General features: G+C 37.1%; 1 long non-coding RNA gene across 1 annotated transcript; it reads left to right on the top strand.

The window, feature by feature from the left end:
• Positions 1-3,159: 3,159 nt before the first annotated feature.
• LOC143669728 (uncharacterized) lies at positions 3,160-8,302 on the top strand. Its single transcript, XR_013169020.1, has 3 exons — positions 3,160-3,289; positions 5,741-5,835; positions 8,047-8,302. It is a non-coding gene; the product is annotated as an uncharacterized LOC143669728 (long non-coding RNA).
• Positions 8,303-18,434: the final 10,132 nt, after the last annotated feature.

Raw genomic sequence — 18,434 nt, 5'->3', positions numbered from 1 at the left:
CCTTTCATTGGAGCCGCCAGCTTCACAGACTGTACCCTACGGATTTTGGACTCTACCATTCCCACCTTTATAAATCTCATATTTATAGATCTCTCCTGTTGGTTCTGTTTCTCCAGAGAACCCTGACTAACACAGCTTCCATAATATGGCAAGTTATGACAGAGGATATATACAAAGTCCTACAGCATGCATCATATTTAGTGGTGAAAATTTGAAGACTTTTCTTTGGAAATCAGAAATGAGATAAGTTCATATAATAATTTCTATTAAATAATACACTCAAGCCTGTGTAATTACAATAGAAAGAAGAAATAAAAGTCACAGAAATTGGAAAGTGAGAGATTAATACATCAGTAATTGTATATATATATATATATATATGAATGTGTTTGAAAATTTACCAAAATAGTATATAAGGTATTAAAAATAATAAATGAATTTAAGATCATGAGGCATAAAATTTCTATATAAAAGTATACAATAAAAAACAAAACTTTAAAGAGAGATGCCCTTTACAAAAGGAGCATAAAATAGCAGACACCTAGAAATAAACTTAATGACAGTTACATTGCAAACTACACAGTTTTCAATGAGAAAACTATGCAGAAAACTACCCAGTTTTCAATGAAAACAAAATAAAAGAGAAATTAAAGAATCTAAATAAAATGAAGAATATGCAATATGTGTGGGTTGAAACTTGCAACATTGTATAGGTTCATTGTGATCTTACTCAAAATCCCAGCAGAAAATGTCATGGAATTTTGCTAAAATCATGCAGGGAATTCAAAGTGTTAAGCAAACACTGGGCAATCTAAAGCAAGAACAAGTCTGGAGGATTTATTGTATTTGAAGACCTATTGTAAAGCAATTAATATAATGGAAATAGACATGAACACAAACAAACCAACTACGGCAACACAATAGAGTCTAGAAACAAACACATATATATGGTTACCTGTATCATGACAACAATGACAATTACTGCATTGGAAAGAATGGCTTCTCAATAGCTGGTTCTGGGTTAAATGGATCTCTATATGGAAAAACTGTCTTGACACCTATCTCACAGCAGGAAAATGAGTTTCCAATATATTGCATGCTTAAAAGAGAAAGGCGAAATCTCAAATATTTTGGGTGAAATAAATCTAGGAGTATGTTTTTGTGATCACCACCAGCCCCTTAGATGCCCCCAGTAAAATGAATTCTACCAATTTCATAATCTTACCTGTCCCCTTTCTCATTGGTTAAACTCCAATGGAAGTCTAGGCAAGAGACTCATCTATCTGCTCCACAGAAGTCATTCTCGTGGGGCTCAGAGCGGAGAAGAGAAGGGAGAATCACAGATCTGGAAACCTAAGGGAAGTTATCCAGCCCATATAAGGCTAAGTTATATTTGCTTCATTTAAATGCCATGGCTTGTCCGCAACTGGGGAAGAACCTGAAGAGCTGATGAGGGCGCAGCAGAGTGGACTTCTCAGGCTCACTGACCAGTGTCTGTTTTTCGCATAAGGACAAAATTATGGTCTCTTCCCTTCAGCGTAGGCAGGATTCCTGAAGATTTTTTGCTTCCAAGCCTTATTTTCTTAGACCTCTGCAGCAATTTCCTTCCAAGATGACACTGTTGTGGTGTTTTCTAGTAAGAGTGGTTTCAGGTACCTGCATCCTCTGAGCTGCCCCCCACCATCATCAGCCTACGCCACCCTCACCCTGCTGTTTCCTCTCAACCACGTGGGTTTTTGCTTTCCATATTCTGCTCTCAGGACGAGGCACGGGTGTCTCCAAGATCTGGTAACCCACCGCAGCAGGCCAGCAGGTCTGCACCAAAGCAGGGCTGAGGCTCCTTCTCGGTTCACCAAGGGTCTTGACACACTCTTGTTCTGAAGAAATTCCCTGGTTTCCTGTTGGGAGTGGGTGGTTTTTTGTTAGCATTATTTGTACTGTGGATTCTAGGCTCCCTTTCACTCATTGCTCTCAGAAGCTGCAGCACAGCTTCCCTGCAGGCACTATTTCCACTACAGTAGGTGCCTACCCATCCTTGGTACTCCTGGCACATAGATTTCTCTGCCTTTGTTTGTGTTTGTCATCTTGCTTGATCTGTTTGGTCTTCAGGAGAAGTTTTGGGAAGAGTTAAAAACTGTGCTGTCACCATGCTCTACTGCCTGAAATATTCTTCAGGGGACTAGATATTTGGGGAGAACATTATTACTCTGGTGTCTGATTTAAATAAATTAGGAATATTTGTACACATATTGGGCATATCACATTACATAATATATTATACATCACATGTTAGATACATCATGAAAAACAATAATTTTAATAAGTTCAAGATGATTTTTTAAAAAAATAGAACTATTTCAAAGCTAAATACCTAAATAATGGGTAAATTGATACATTGATTTTAGTGATTCATTATAAAAGAGATTAAACATTCATTAAAAATTAGGAACTAAAATAGAGTTTCCTTGAATGCAGTGCACTTATCTCATAATTCTTTTGAATTTCAAGGGTTCTTGGCATTACTCATTATTTAATCAATATACTAATTGACCAATAGACCACAGACTAAGCAGTAGGATGTGGAACTACTGCAATGGGTACGTAGACTTCAGGTTCAACTGGACACTCACATTTTTAATTCTTGCAAGAAAAATAATATAAATGTCTACTTCTGACAGCCTAGGATTCACCACAACCAATACTCTTTGCTAAAATAACTGCTTCTGTTACTGTTGCAGTTTGCTAAAGCTGCCAAAAGGCAATATACCAGAAACGGGTTAGCTTTTATAAAGGGGGTTAATTAAGTTACCAGTTTACCATTAAAATGTCCAAACTAAGGCATCCAGAAAAGATACCTTGACTTAGGAAAGGCCAATCTGGAAAGGCACATGGCTGGCATCTGCTAGTCCTTTGGCATCTGGTTTCAGACAGCCTCCCCAGGGGTTTTCTTACTGCATCTCCAAACATCTCTGATGGTGTCAGCTCTGAAGCTTTTTTCCAAAGTAGTTCCCTCTTAAAGGACTCCAATATGCAGATTAATACACACTTTGAATGGGTGGGGACACGTCTCCATGGAAACCACCTAATCAAAATGTCCCACTCACAATTGGTGGGTCACATCTCCATGGAAACAGTCTAACCAAAGCGTCTATCCTAAACAACAGGTCTGCCCCACAAGTAAGGGTTAGGACTGAAAGAACGTGGCTTCAGCGAGATGCACAACAGCTTCAAACCACCACATTGTCCTATATAGAACATTTGAGTCTCCACTATGGTGTCCATTCTAAAGGTCTGCAAGAACTGTGATTTATGGAACGATAATCGGGGAGAATTGATTTGGCAATTTATTTTTATTAAAATGTCACAATCCACAGTTATTCTTCATATGTATGTCTTTAAAAAACACCATTTTCACAGCCATTGATTTTATTCTTGGCTGTACATAAAGTACATTCCTAATCTGTTACATTTCACTTGTGGGTTTATTTCTAAAATCAGTTCATTTAGATTAGCTGTTCATCTTTACTAATGAACATTTTTTAATGTCTTCAAAATTAAATTGCATTATCAATTTAATGATGTACTTGAGGGTATTAAATGTCCCACATACATTTTTGTTCTTTCTTTCTTCTCACTTTTTCCAGACATGTACAATTTCTGTATATGCATGTATTCACTAAATGCTTGTTATGCGAATAAAGACAACAGTTTGTCAAAATATAAATAATCCCATTCTGTCATGTAGAACACATATATACCTCTAACTGGAACATATTACTAGGCTTTTTTGTGTAGATATTTCTATCACGTGCTATTTGATGAAGGCAAACCATCCATACGAGCTATTTTATTAATGATATAACATATGTAAGAGGTAACAATTCAGTTTTAAATTATCCACTAATTGCCTTACAATGATTTATGGGGAAACTGTTGAGTGTCTCACTAATGTTGCCATTTTTATTTATTGCTACACATTTAAGAGGTAGTCAGGAATGCTCTACTTTCCCCACCTTGGCAGGTTTGCATTCTCTCATCTATCTAATGACTGTACCCTGCCCATTCATAACCGTCCGTTCCTGAGTCACATCAAAGCTATTACTTGCTCCCTTTCCTTACCTTCTGTTCACTTTTCTTTCTCACTCGGTCACTTTTCAAACACTGTCTTTTATTGCCAATTATAGTATAAATAGTTGTCATCTCAAAATGAATAGTGAACGCCTTGAGTGGAAGGAAAAGTCATGCTGAAACACCAGTAATCTAGCATTGTGTTATGAACAGAGCAATCGTTTATTTAAAATAAATTGATGTGTAGTATGTGGTTACAAAACATTGATCATTTTCCCAAGAACTAATGAAGGAAACGATTCTACAGTTATCAGAGACATAATAACATCTCTTTGAAGATAGGGTAAAAAGGTCTATTTAAATTCCAAATAATGGACACCAAAATAAGGTGTGGCTCTGAAGAACAAAAATAAAATCCATTAGAAAATAAAATAAAACTACTTAATAATCATCCAGAGACTGCAAAATACTAAAATATTGTGGAAAATTCAACCTACTCCATTTATTTGCTGGCATTTTCCAAAGAGTTTGAGACATCATATCTAATAAGTTTCATCAACCATCAGCGAAGCACTGATGGTTAAGATGGAAAGAAAGTGACTTGTTCATAGGCATTATAGAACATTCCTGCCCTTAAATTATTCCACTAATGCAATTATACAGAAATGCAAAAACACAGAAGGGTAAATGCAGATATTCCTTAAATGCTAAACTGGGGTTACTAACCTTTGAAGAGCTTAAGCTTGTATCTTTACAATAATCATAAGCACATTACTGCTTTACCCATTTCACAGAAGATATTTTTCACTTTATAGGTACTTTACAAGTAAAAAGAGTATTAGAAATAACCTGGAGAGATAAATTATTTAAATGAAAATATTTTTTCATTTCCTTCTCTATCTCTTTGCTTTCATTTTAGATACTGAAGTGGTATGGCTAAAATGAAGTAAAATAGCATCAAATCTTTATCACTGTCATTCCCAGTTTGGGAGGTTTTAAAATTTCATTCATGAGAGAAAAAGTCCTTTATAGCAGTGAAAACTCAGGTGTGTATTAGTCACATCATAGGAGTTTTAAGCACCCATTTGGGTACATTTTACTAACTAGTTGTAATTAAGAAAAAAAAACAATTTTTTTACAATCTGATATTCTAGTAGTGATATAAGAGCTACACTCATACTAAAGAGACTAATAAAATAACTAGGAAGTAAAATAAGTTCCCAGTAGTCAAATAGAGACTATACGTAAAACTGGTTTCTCTAGTATAAAACAGATATATCTATATTGATTTTGTACGGTAAAAAATCACAAAGCCACACAGTCCCTGGATTTGGGTAAAAGAAGGATGGTTTAAACATCTGCAGCGAGAGTAAAGTCTGCAAGTCTTGAGAAATATTCTCTTTTCTCTCATTGTATAAATTTTAAAGGGGCACAGATGGCAACCCTCTACAGATTTATAACAGGCTGAAATAATCAGGCTGAATGCTGGCAAATGGTTATAGATGTCATGATTTGTTTCAGCTTTTAGATTTTCCCCAGAGCATTCCACATGCATATGTTCTATATATAACACACTGCAAACATCAAAGGCAATTGCAAATACGTGAGAATTGTCTCCTTCCATTCTCTTCCTTTCACAAACAGGGTAATTTAAAAATATTTATTTTCACAGTGATTCATTGATGGCTTCCAAAGTAAGCTGGACTATCTTATTACTGACAGAATCACCTGTGCCACACACAACATAGGAATGGAAAGTAAGGATACGTAAGTAAAAGTGAAATAGTCTTCATTTCAAATGCATAAATTATCCCTCAAGAAAAGTTTTCTAAAAAGTAAATTAATTGAAAAGCTAAATTGAGCTAAAAATTTCTTTTATTAACTCAGTATTTGTCCAATAGTGGAATAGTCAATACTATTCCAGTATATTGATTTAATTCACATATCTGCTGTTGTATAAGTATAGTGTAAACTGCCTCTGACTGCATCATTTTCTGGATATGTTTTTCCACATAACAGGTTCATCTTTATGTATCTCTGTAGACCCCCTTGTGCACAATATATAGACAAGGTCTTTTCCCCATTAGCACATTTACTATTTCCTATAAAAATTTATTGTAAAAAATATATTATAAATGGTGTCATGAAAAGTTAAATATCTATTGAAATTTTAACATTTGGAGATTTTCATATCTGAAGTTTTTTCATATTTGGAGATTTTCTCTTATCTCTTACTATGAAATATAGTTTATACTTTGAATTTTGTGCAAGTTATCTAATTCTTTGCAAGTTTTATATGCAAAAATCAGTCAAAACAATTAATATATTAGTGAACTGGAAATAGCAACCATTTTTAGTTAGAATATAATTTCTTCCCTTCCTGCTCCCCAAATTAGAGTACTAAAAGAGCCAATTATGCAGTCACCGTATAATTTTGATACCTCTTTTGATTAAAAACTCTAAGAATAAAACTTTAACAGCACATTTATAGATAAAATATATTTAACCTAATTAAAGATTATGTTGAGCTATTTATCTTTTAATTCTAGGATTACTTTGGATTAAACTTTAGCAAATGTATGTCTTAGTCTACAATGTGAAGATGTTATAAAAGGGAGAAAAAAATTCTTCATTTTCCCTCAATTTCTAATTCCTTCTGGGCCAAAGTGTACATTTTAAAGAGTGAAAAGTCAAAACATATTAAATAGAAGATTTTACATGTGGTTTTGAAGAAAACCATAGACTTAGTGTCCGTCCTTCTAATGTCATTGACTCAATTTGCATCACACAAGTAGTTGCCTGTTCCACATACGGGACTAAGAGAGGGAATTCCTGTCCAAAGGATGCGTCCCTAACCATCAGCCGTGCTTGTTTTACAAGGTGGCTTTCACGAGTCACTTCATCCAGCCTTGACTGACAGCTGTCATCTGTGAATGGTCCATATGTAACTGAATAAAGTTATAGGCTATACATTGCTCAAAGGAATGGGCGTGATCTCTTGTTAGAGATTCAGTCAGGACCCTTCCTAACAATTTAGCATTCCTTATAAGAAGTGGTTTGGTCCCAGGAAATGAAAACACTGTAAATGGGAAACAGCCTTAATAATCTGCTACTACTCATGGCGCATTAGTAGTGACTCAGCATACGTACATTTTATCCTAATTTCCTTCCTCTCCGCAGAATAACAGAGGAAGGAAGATTAAGAAAAAGCAGAGGCTGCACTCAACAGAGATCCTTTATAATCTGGTTTAAACTTGATATAGATGCAACAGCTTGAGCAGAACTCAAGTTTTCTTGAAAACTTTTTTTCCGTGAAGAGCCAGTTAGTAAATATTTAAGGTTTTGAGGGTCATGTGGGCTCTGCCTCAGTTACTCAGCTCCCCCCGTTTGATGAAACGACCACACATCATACACTAGGAAATGACCGTGGCCATGTTCCCATACCATTTTATTTACAAGATACGCGGAGGTCCAGATTTTGCACGCAGCTATAGTTTAATGCCCCTTCTTCTGGAGAACAGCGGGGTTGAGTTTAGCAAAACCTGTTTGCCTCCTGCCAAGGGGCGAGCGAGTTGGGACGACATAAATTAGTGAAAAGAAAACTATCACGAAGGGAAAGGGAGTTTTAACCTAATGAGGTGTCAGTCGTTCAAAAGGCTGCCAGGACCAGAGAAGGAGAGGTGAACCGCGTCCTTCCGTGCTCTGACTGTCTCTCTGGCATTGTCAGGCACTGGGGAAGAGTCGCCTGCACACAACGCTTCACGGAGGAAGGCACCTGCAGTCCCAGCACTAAGGCTCTGATCTGTCTAGGTGTTTCCCGAGAGTCCCTGAGCTCTGCTTGACGCCCTCGGTACAGGAAGTGTCCAGGACTCGAGCCGGCCAAAGCGGCTTCTCCGGGGCTGCTGGCCTTCGGTTGTGTAAGCTCATCTCGTTGATGTTCAGGCTCGATCCTCTCATGCTTTATTCATTTGCTTGTAGGTTTTATTTCTGCTCAGAGGTGGTGGAAGTGACCATTCCAAAGTTTATCACTCAGAACCGGAAACCTGAAAACAGAAAGAACAGAGTTCCTCAACAGTACTGCACCGGATGACCCACCAACTGATGTCGAAGAGAAACCGGGAATTAACAAAATAATTTGTATATGTTTTAGGTTTTTATTTTTAGCAGAATATTTATATTACGTATCTGGATACAAGTCTTCCCTAATATTGTGAATTAAATCATTTTCAATGAATCTTTTGATTTTTCTTCATAAGTCATTCAGAAAAAAATGTGCTGAGATAAAAAAAAAAAAAAAAAAAACCCTGAACAAAGAAGATTGCAGCTAAAATACTAGTTTGTTTTGCCAGAAAGGAATAGTGCCGGTTTCTGAATGCCTCTTTAGCCAGATATATTATTTTCTGAGTCTCTACACAGTGCATGTACTTGTACGGCAAGGAGTGCAAAAAGAATATAGTTTTGCTTTTTTTTGATTTGTCTCACCAGCATCATTCATTCATTTGTGCCTTTATAGATATGATATGCGCAGTAAGGTATTTTTGTACATTATAAAATGTACATTTACAGTAATGATATATATGATAAGGATATGGATATGAGATGGATATATATCATTGATATAGTTATATCAATAATATAGATACAGATATATCAATAACTAATCAGAGCAGGTCATATACATCAATACTGTGACAGCTCTTTGAAACACCACAAGTCATTACTGGGCCAGATGATTACAGGGGCTGGTGAATATATTGAAAATGACATGGGTTTCGGCAATACAGCTCACACATCTACTTCTTCCCTTAAATGACTATGACTGGGTATGAATCCCCTCCAGCGACCATCACTTCAGCCCTGAGCCCTGTCGTGCCAGGATACTTCATGCTGGTACCCGACAGTAAACTCGAGTCATGGTTGGGTGGAAGTGGTAGACAGACAAACTGTCCCGCGTCAGCCACTACATAACTGCAAAGTGCCATGGGAATCTAAGTGATGTGCGTAACCCAGTCTCAGAGCCCAGGAAAGCAGCACGGGAGGGAAGCAGCACTATTTATCCAGGTAAGCAGGGGAAGAAATGCGTCTGGGCCATCGCAGGCATGCTGTGACTCAGTCTCTTCCAAGACAGAAAACAAACTTCAGAGAAAATCTCTAGTAGAGAAGCCCTTGAAGAGTAGTTTGTTCCACCATTATTTTTTGTTTGTTTGTTTACTTTATGGTAGGGTCACATTTCATTATTTTTCCAAGTGAGTAGCCCATTATTGTAACACCATTTTTTGAATTTTTATTTATTTCTTTGTTTTTGGGCAGTGCCTGCACTGAGAATCGAACCTGGGTCTCCTGCATGGCTGGCAAGAATTCTACCACTGAACCACCCATGCACCCCATTGTTATCTTTTAACATTTCTCCTTAAGAGTGGAAACATTAAAAAATAATAATAACCTCCTTTAAATCTGAAGTATCTTTAAATACAATATAGGTCTTCTTTACGGTAAACTCATTTGAACATGATGGTCACAGCTTATTCTAAGACCATTGTTTGGTACTTACAAACAGATATTGTTCAGATAACTGCGGAAAGAATCATTCTCATGACAGATTCTAAAACTCTCCAGAGTTAATAGATCACAAATAACTTTATGAGAATAGTGCACATACTATGATTCAAAGACCTTTTCAGAATATATTGTGATAATATGGCACAGTTAAACTTTGATTCTCCTTACTCTAAATTTCATTGTCTGCTTTATTTGCTATGATTTCCTGTAATTGTAGCATATCCCAAAGTAGAACCCTCTTCCACTCTTACCATCATGATTTTCTAATAACATTAATGATGGGCGATCATTTACAGTGATGCAATGAATAGTGGATACTCCTTTACTCTCAATTTTCCAGTGAATGTTTCTAAAACTCTTTCCTAGGGGAGTGTGATTCTGAAAGCTCTTGAATCAGCATACTTTGGCCTTCATGCTTATTGAGAAATATCTTACTCATTTAAAATTGTGGTATTAATTTTACCTGAGTTCAACTCTTTACTGCATGTGTGAGCACTGTTGCAAGTTAAATGGAGGATGTTTTTGAAATTATTTTTTCCACAGAGCTCCTGAATGCGCATTGGGATAGAAACATCATAAATTCATTGATGTATTTAAAACAGTACATTGGATAGCTCAGCTCTGACTCCGAACTATTTATTACAGTGAATTAGTTAAATGCAGAAAATCCACCTACACTTTAAAGTTCAATATCTAATTGCTAATTTGATTTTGAAAATTTAGAGCATTAATGGAAGTTTCGAAGTCTACTTGGAGATTATCTCCAGAATAGCAATAAGCTGTGTATAATACTATTTATATAGTGTAACGTAAAATTAGCACAGAAGAAACAAGTGCATTTACATATGATATATGACTTCTTTTATCACAAATTCAGGAAACATTCTTAAATGCAACACAAAATTTGTGTTGATTTTTGGTATTCATTATAGTCAAAAGTGAAATTATAATATCTTTATAAAATATTGCTTGTGTACAAAATATCACTAAAGATAAGTCCTAAGAAAAAGGGAAGATAATGATCCAACTGGAAAATTAGGAGCACAGCAGGAGCTTCTTCAAATTAATGATATCGTTTTTCAACCTAAAGAAAACAACATTTGGTTATTTTTAAGGATGTTTTGAGAATTGCAAGCTTTCCTGTATGTAACTGTTAAATTCGTACTCCCAGACAGAGGATCTTTTTTTCTCAATTGTTCTATTTCTCAGTGTATAAGAAGAATGATTTTTGTTGAGTGCATGTTACACATTTAAACTGATACATTTGGCTAATTTATTGTGGTCTGGACAGATAAATCTTTACGTCATTATCTTTAAATGGTTGACAAACATAGAGAACATAAAAAAGCTTGTCAAGTTTTAGTTTAAGGTGCAACTCAATCAAATAAAAATATTTTCAAATGTATTTCTCTAAATCCAGAAGTAGAATGATGTACTTTAATTCTAACTACGAGTTTTATACTTTATATAATCTGTTTGGAGAGCCTATCTTGGGCAACAGACTCTAATTTTACTTGTGCTAATCCTAAAGCCAGATTTAATTGTTTTTCCCTACTACCTAAAGGAAATCTATACCAAACGAGCATGAAATGCAAGTGTGCTGAAGATTCCCTAAGGCAGATTGGATGGTGAGTTACCCGCCAAATATACTACTTTTTCACTTTTTAACATGCACGTGCAAAATTCTCTCTCCCTGTCTCTTTTGACAGAAAGACTGCTTTACACTCTTCCATTTGAATCTTGCAGTCAGAAGACATTTCCTCCAAGTAACATCAGTGATTCCTTTCTCTGAGCATGTATGTGTCCCCTCCGTAGACTGAAGCTCTGAGTTTTACTGAACCTATGCTCAGTAGAAAGTAGTTTAGGAATTATGTACTCCTACCTGAAAGATTCCTCCTAGGCAGTCTCATTGCTCATTCCATGAAAATTTGCAAAAAATGGGCAGTTCTTTGTATTACTATAGTAAAAACACATGGAGGAAGAGAAAGAAAAAATACATATAATATTTTAAATAAAAATATTTCCACCATGCTTAAAATCTGTCATATTGTTCTTTACTTTATACATTCAGCTTGCAAATGCCACACCCTTAAGTCTTGCATTCCTCAGCATTTTCTTTCAGTATTGGTGCAAGGCTTGATTTATAGTCTCTACTTGATTCCTCAATTTGACTTATCCTTTCTTTGCATGCCAAGATTTTTTTAGGACAATATTGAATAAATGAAGCATTTTATTTAATCAAAGATTTTAAATTATCAAGTGTGTATCACATCGCTCTGCTGGGAATGATAATCAGATGATAATTCAACTTTATTTGACTCAATCTACTGAGAAGGACTTGTCCTGTATTCCTTGTCAAGGAAGGCAGGGTCCTATTGTACTTAAAAAGCAGACAAGCAAGCAAAAACACTGGGCCAAGTAGACTGTTTTCGGCTTCACTTATCCAAGAAATTTGCCAGCATAATTTCAATCTTTTTACTTGCTGCTTTCCCTGGATAATCTAAAACCTAGTTAAATCCCACCTCCCATAATCCAAGTTCCCTGTCAGATCTCTGGTAATTACGTTTGTGTTATCTATGGCATATACTATTTCTATCTCCTTATTAAACAGTTATTGAGCTACCTGATTTATTTTCTTTTTATGCAGTTTCTCAAACTAATGGAAGAACTTCTTGCAGGCTGGGGTACATATTTTTATACTTATTATTCGTATCATAGTTCATTGTTTACATGTAAAAATGTTAATTGTCAACATCATTTCAAATGCAAATCACTCCCCTTATAGTTCACTTTCACTTGGTAATTTTAGATTAAGATGGAAAGTTAGTGTTGACAACAAAAACAACAGGAGAAAAAGTTAATAGCTTTCCTGAGTGTCATCTGAGTCAGTCCCTTATGCTGCACATAGGGTCCTTCAGCTCTGCTTAGACAGATGTCTCAGAGTTGGTGCCACTTCTCCAGCTGGGACCAAAAGGTCTTCGGGGGCAGGGCACTCCTGGAGGCCTGGCCCTCCTGTGGCTTCTCAGACCCCAGTGGGGTGACAGCCAGCACGGTTGAAGACACTCAACTCAGCATTATGGTAGAAATTTGTTTAAAACTGAGACTCTTCAACCCACCAGTGTTATACACCCAAAACTGCTGAATGCATATTTTCTTTTGCTGTTGTAAAACTTCCCCCTTTTATTGTGAACACTTAAGGAAATCTTGACTAATCACTTATTTTAAGTAATAAAGTTTAGTCAAAAATCTAATCCATTACATAAAAACAAGCAAGGATTATAGCATCAAACAGGATACCATAAAATATACTATCTAACTGCTAAATAAACTACAATGGACATTTTATGCTAGACATACAATTTTGTAAATAATTATAGAATATTGATGCCTTTGGTGCTTTGAAGCTGCACATACCCTGATTGAAATGTTCTCAAGCATAATCCATTCCTGTGGGTGTGAACCCATTATAAGTAGGACCTTTCCAGGAGGCTACTTCAGTTAAGATGTGACCCATCTCAGTCAGGATGGGACTTACCTCTATTACTGGTGTCCTTTGGAAATGAAATGAATAACAAGAAGAGAGAGAGAAGCAATGGAAGCAAAACACTGAAAGTAAGGAAATCTGGAAGAGAAAGGAGAACCTAGCAGAGGCTACCATGTGCCCACCCTGTGGCCGAGAGCCAAGGACAGCTGGTCTTTGGAAAGGAAACATCACCTCGATGAAGCCTTGATTTGGGCATTTTCACAGCCTTGAAACTGTAAGTTAATAAATTTCATTGTTTAAGCCAAGTCATTTCATGTTATCTGCTCTAAGCAGCCTAAGAAACAAAAGAGTGCCTTAAAGTTTTTATCACTTTTAGAGGAGTTTCTATCCTAGCCTAATTAATACTCAGGAATATAACTGCATGAGATGAGTCCAAAATACTTTATAAGAATGTATTTAGGCAAGATAATTGTTAATAAAATGAAACTGAGAGCATCTATCAATACCAGAGCATGCCTATTTTAAAAAGTGCTTTGCAAATATTATAGAAAAATAATTACAACACGTTGTAATTAATCCAGTGTTTCAAACTGTTTTAAGCTCTCTATTAAAGTTATGATACTGTTTAAATTGCACATAAACCACATAATTTGGCTATTATTATGGTAATTATTATGAGGCAACTGATTTTCAGAGTTGAGCAGTTTTCTAAAGTCATGCAGCAAGAAAAAAACAAAGCTCAGATTTATATATATCTGCCTGATTCTAAATCCTATGCTCCATCTACAGTGTAGGAAATTAACTACTCAATTTCAAAGGCAAGTTGCAAAGGTTTGTTTTTTCCTTTATTATAGAGGATAACGCTGCCACTTTTGACTCCCCAATTCCATGGCAATGTGGATAAGAAATGGGAGTGTTATTGACGAGTGTATTCTTAATTGAACAAAAACCCTTTGTTATCTGGGTCTGATTTCTTCCATCAAAAGGTTGCCCTCTTTGAGGAGAGCCTGGGTTACAGGGCGTTGTCACATCAAATGGGAAAGAATCATTCCTGAGCAAAGCACAGATATACGCCCTGTTTGGTTTTGTTTTAAAATATTTTGAAAGTGGCTCATTTAAGTGGTTAAAACAAAAGAAACACAAAACCTGCCTCAGCAAAATTTCTGGGGATTTTTACTCCCACCCGAAATCCCTTCCAGGCAAAATGTTAGGTTGTTCACCCCCTTTTGTGGTACGTAATTCCACCCCACCACCTTGTCATCTTAATTTGGGCATCTTTCTCTCCCCAACACCAAGGATGTAGATTAAAGTTGTCTTGGCTTTGCAGTCTATCTCTGCTTCATTTAGATTACCCTTCCATTGCCTTGTCCTTGCACATTCACATCTACTCAATTACACCTCTTATTTGCTGTCAGTGTTGTCACAATTAATGGGTAGAAAGAAAGTTTACAAAGAACAGAATCCCGTTTTCACAGTGGGCTCTCAATAAGCGATGATTGCTCCTTTCTCATTCCCTACTTATTTTCAATTATCACTGCTAGTACAAGGCAGCATGTGTGACGGTTTGCATGATTGCCTTTTAATCTCTAATCTTGTTAAACTCATTTGTTTGTTGAAGAAATGTTGTTAGTTCCTTGAGATTTTCCACTCAGACAATCATGTTGCCTGGGAATAAGGACAATTTTGTCTTTTCCTTTCCAATCTGCAGCTCTTTATTTCTCTTTCTTACCTTATTGCATAGGCTTGAGCACCACATTCATTTGAAGGGATAATAGGGCATTAAGACATCCTTCCTTTGTTCTTGATCACAGGCGGGAAACTTTCAGTCTTACGCTGTTAGGTATAATGTAAACTCTAGAGTGGCTTCACTTTTTGTAGTTGTTCTTTATTAAATTGAAGAATTTCCTTTTTATACTGAGTTTTCTCACTTTTTTTTATCATGAATGAATGCTGAACTTTCGAAAATGCTTTTTTTTCCCTACTTCAGGTCACTTGATCATGCGGTTTTACTTCTTTTGACCAGGGATGGGTAAATTGCTTCTGAAAAGGGCTATTTTAGACTTTGCAGTTTATAGAGGACAAATTATATGTTCAAAAAGTGAATATTTGTTTTTATAAGCAGCTAAGATTTTGGAATTTCTTTTCCCTAGCTTTGCCTGGCGAATACACTGTTTCCTTCCTTGTCTGCCCCACGACTTTGTAGCATCCATTCTATGTTTCTGGAATGGGAACATAATTCAATAATATTTTCTTATTTGCATAAGCTTCGAAGAACCTAGGTGAGTGCAGTATGTCTAGCATAATTATTATACACCATTGTGACAGCCTTGCCTGAGGTAAATACCTGCAAAAGATGGTTTACATCTATTTAATCCATCTACAAACTCAAGCTGTAAATTCTTTGGTTTCTTTAGCAACTTCCTCTTGAGAAAATGAAAAAGCCTAGAATGATTAGATAATTAATATGTATAGTATGTGAGAAGTCATCGAAGCTTCTAAAAAATCATTGGTAGCTATTTATAACTGTGCTTTGGTGAAATGCAAAAATGAGCTCAGCCATCAGGAGGGTGCTTCTACAGCTTTCCCTACCTGAAAATATGTAGGACACATCCTTGGAAGCCTCTGAAATTGATGCAGCATTTAAATAGATCAACCTGTAATTTTATCAATGTTCTCCCCTATGTCTATAGCACACTTAGGAGAGTCACGTGAGTTTCAACGTGTTAGGGGCTCCCACATGCCTCTTTGATCTGTAAGAAGCATGAAGTTAGTGACAGCTGGCAGGGAGAGGCACGGTATTTACTACAAACCTGCTGTGTAAGCACATTGGCTGTGTTGCACATGCAGCTGGCACTGCAACCAAACATGTATCTTAAGAGCCAAAACTGATCTCTCATCTCTTCCTACGGTGTGTGCTAAAGTTGTAAAGAGAAAGCCCCGTGGGCCCCTCCGTGTCAGAAAAAGAAAGAGAGAAAAAACCCTCTTGAGATTCCTCTTTGAATTTGAAATCCCCACCAAGGTTGAGCTAGACAGGCAATAAAATCCCCGTGCCCGCAGGTGGCCCTGTAAGGTGAGCAAAGCCTTGCCCAATCAGTGCGAGCCAGGCTAACTCCTTTTCTTTGACACCTGAATCCCTTTATTGGGAGGGGGAGACTCTGGGTGGCAGGTGGCCTGGAGAAGGGCTCCGTGCACAGGGTCTCAGGAGTGTCCCTGCCCAGAGAGCCGCACCGGGCAGCCCTGGGGAACCACCCACTGGAGAGGTGCACTCCCCCAGGGTCCTGCGTGGTGGGTGGGCTGGCTCGCACAGCACTGCTGAGGTCACCCAGTTCCAAGCAAGTGCCTGGTGTACTTGCTTACGATGGTCACAAGGGATATGTGCTGGGGTGACAGCATAAGCAGACCTGCAGACCCCACCCAGCAGCTGCCCTTGCCCCCCACAAACTCGCAACCTGGCCTGCCCCTGCCAGTTTCCTTTGATGTCTGTGAAAATCATCTGCCATCCTAGATCCCTGAAACTACTTCCATTCAGGCTTTCTTTGCTGCAGTAAAACTTTGGTGTCCCAAATAAAAATGTCAAAATCTGCAAACTCAATTCTGATTTGTCTTTCACATGGGTGAAATGGGGATCATAAAAGACACATCCTGATTGAGAGGGAATTATTAGTAAAGGACTTTCAAACCTATCAGTGACATCCATCCAAGAGGAAGCATCCCTGGAGTCCACAATTGTTCTAGTTTGCTCGCTGCCAGAATGCAACATATCAGAAACGGAATGGCATTTAAAAAGGGGAATTCAATAAGTTGCTAGTTTACAGTTCTAAGGATGAGAAAATGTCCATAGAAGTCTGTAGAAATGTCCAAAGGCATCCAGGGAAAGATTCCTTGGTTCAAGAAGGTCAATGAAGTTCAAGGTTTCTCTCGCAAGTGGGAGGGCACATGGCAAACACAGTCAGAGTTTCTCTTTCATCTGGAAAGGCACAAGGTGAACACGGTTGGGGTTCCTCTCTCATCTGGAAGGGCATTTTATTTATTTGGAAATTAGGGGAAAAATTTATGTATTGGTGTGCTGGATTGAAGGGGGTATATGTCCCTAGACAGCTAGCAGGTGAACATGGCGTCATCTGCTAGCTTCTTCTCCTGGCTTCCTGTTTCATGAAGTTCCCTGGGAGGCATTTTCCTTCTTCATATCCAAAGGTCGCTGACTGGTGAACTCTGCTTCTTGTGGCTATTTCATTCTGCTCTGCTCTTTCTGAGTCTCTTCCACTTTCCAAATATTTCCCATCAAGACCCACCCAAATGTCATCACCTAATCCAGTTTAACAACCACACTTGATTAAATCACATCTCCAGGGAGATGATCGGACATAGTTTCAAACATACAGTATTGAATAGGGATTATTCTGCCTTTATGAAATGGGATTTTGTTTAAAACATGGCTTTTCTAGGGGACATACATCCCTTCAAACCAGCACACCAATACATAAATTTTATCCCTAATTTCCAAATAAATAAAATGCAGAAAAATAAAGACTAGAAATAAAAGCATAGGGCATCAGAGAGCCTTGGTGCAACTTCAGGTGGCCTACTATACATAAAATTGGAGTCTTTAAAGGGAGACCAAATTTTTTCAATGAATAATACCTGATGAAAATTATAAATCCACATATCCAAGAAACTCTGTGGCCTCAACACAGAAACCTGAATAACGCAACACCAAAAACAATGATGATGAAATTGCTTATAACTGATAATAGAAAGCGTAACTTAAACACAACCAGAGAATAATGACATATTGCATACAAAGATGAGGATGACAAGGGAATTCTTGTGAGAACCAATGCAAGCTAAAGGATAGTGGAACATGTTAAACATGCTAAAAAAAGGTCAACTATAATTTTCTATCCAAGGAAATTAATTTTCAAAACCAATATTAAATAAAGAACTTTTGGCACACACATACAAAGACTGAAGGAACTAACAGCAGACCTGAATAAAAGTAGTTGTAAAGCAAGTCCTTTAAGCAGAAGCAAAATGATACCAGATGGAAATCTATCTCTACCAATGGGGTGAAGAATGGGTTACTTAAACTTTTCCTTTATAAATCTAAGGAGAGGTGAAAAATAAAATCAAAACAAGCATTAAAGAGGAAGTAATAATGATCATAAAGATCACAGCGGTAATCAAAGATACCTGCCAAAGGATGAGCTCAGAGTTTACAAATGGGATCCTTTACTGAGAGCAAGAAGGTATTGCCTTCTTCCCTGGCATCAGAGAGCAGTTCTTTCAGCATTTATATTTCAAATAAGTAAATTTGAATTGAATA

Source organism: Tamandua tetradactyla, chromosome 26, assembly GCF_023851605.1.
Source record: "Tamandua tetradactyla isolate mTamTet1 chromosome 26, mTamTet1.pri, whole genome shotgun sequence".
Classification (NCBI taxonomy): domain Eukaryota; kingdom Metazoa; phylum Chordata; class Mammalia; order Pilosa; family Myrmecophagidae; genus Tamandua; species Tamandua tetradactyla.
This window is presented reverse-complemented; position numbering and strand designations above follow the sequence as displayed.